At 36.8% G+C, this 1,197-nt stretch overlaps 1 protein-coding gene across 1 annotated transcript in view; it reads right to left on the reverse strand.

Moving 5' to 3' along the window:
* Window positions 1–1,197, reverse strand: part of ADAM10 (ADAM metallopeptidase domain 10) — a 172,728-nt gene that overhangs the window by 116,045 nt on the left and 55,486 nt on the right. The window lies entirely within an intron of this gene.

A 1,197-nucleotide genomic window follows, 5' to 3' on the forward strand; every position in this document is an offset into this window, starting at 1 on the left:
AAAAAAAAAAAAAAAAGACAAAGTTATTATGTGTAAATGGATCAATTCAACAAGAGGATAGAACAATTCTAAATATATATGCATCCAACAACAGAGAACCCATTACATAATGCAAATATTATTAGATCTAAAGGGAGGGATCAACTGCAATACCTTAAGAGTTGGTAGACTTCAACACCCCACTCTCAGCATTAAACAGATCATCTAGACAGAAAATTAAAAAAGAATCATTGGATTTAAACTGCACAGTAGGCCAAATGGGCCTAAAAGACATTTACAGAAGATTTCATAAAACAGGTACAGAGCACACAACATTCTTCTCATCAGCACATGAAATACTCTCTAGGACAGACCATACATTAGGAAACAAGTCTCAACAAATTTTTTTAAATAGAAATAATATCAAGTCAGACTACAATGAAATAAAACTAGAAACAAATAACAACTTTGGAAACTGTATGAACACATGGAAATTAAACAACATTTTCCTTAAAGACAACAAACTGATCAAGAAAGAAATTAAGGAAGAAATCAAAAATCTTCTTGAAACAAATGAAAATTGAAACACGACATACCAAAATCTATGGGATACAACAAAAGCAGTGCTTAGAGAGAAGTTTACTGTAATAAATGCCTACATCAGAAAATATGGAAAGATTTCAAATAAACAATATAATGACACACCTCAAGGAACTAGTAAAGCAAGAACAAACCAAACCCAAAATTACTAAAAGAAAATAAATAATAAAAATCAAGGAGCCAGGTGCAGTGGTGCACACTGTAATTCCAGCTACTCGGGTGGGTCAGGCAGGAGCATTGCTTAAACCCGGGAGGTGGAGAATGTGGTGAGCCGAGATCACACCACTACACTCTAGCCTGGGCTACAGAGTGAAACTTCATTTCAAAAAAATAAATAAATAAAGGAACTAGGCACAGTGACTCAATGCCTGAAAGCCTAGCACCCTAAAAGGATGAGGTGGGAGTATCACTTGAGGCTAGGAGCTCAAGACCAGCGTGAGCAACATAGCAAGACCCCATCTCTAAAAAAATATAACAATTACAGCCCATAGCCCTGCAGTTTCCAGTTACTTGAGAGGCTGAGGTAGGAGGACTGCTTGAGCCCAGAAGCTCTAGGTTGCCATGAGCTATGATTATGCCAATGCATTCCAGCCTGGGGTGACAGAACAAAATTCCAAC

The sequence above is a fragment of the Cebus imitator genome, unplaced genomic scaffold, assembly GCF_001604975.1.
Source record: "Cebus imitator isolate Cc_AM_T3 unplaced genomic scaffold, Cebus_imitator-1.0 Scaffold74, whole genome shotgun sequence".
Taxonomy (NCBI): domain Eukaryota; kingdom Metazoa; phylum Chordata; class Mammalia; order Primates; family Cebidae; genus Cebus; species Cebus imitator.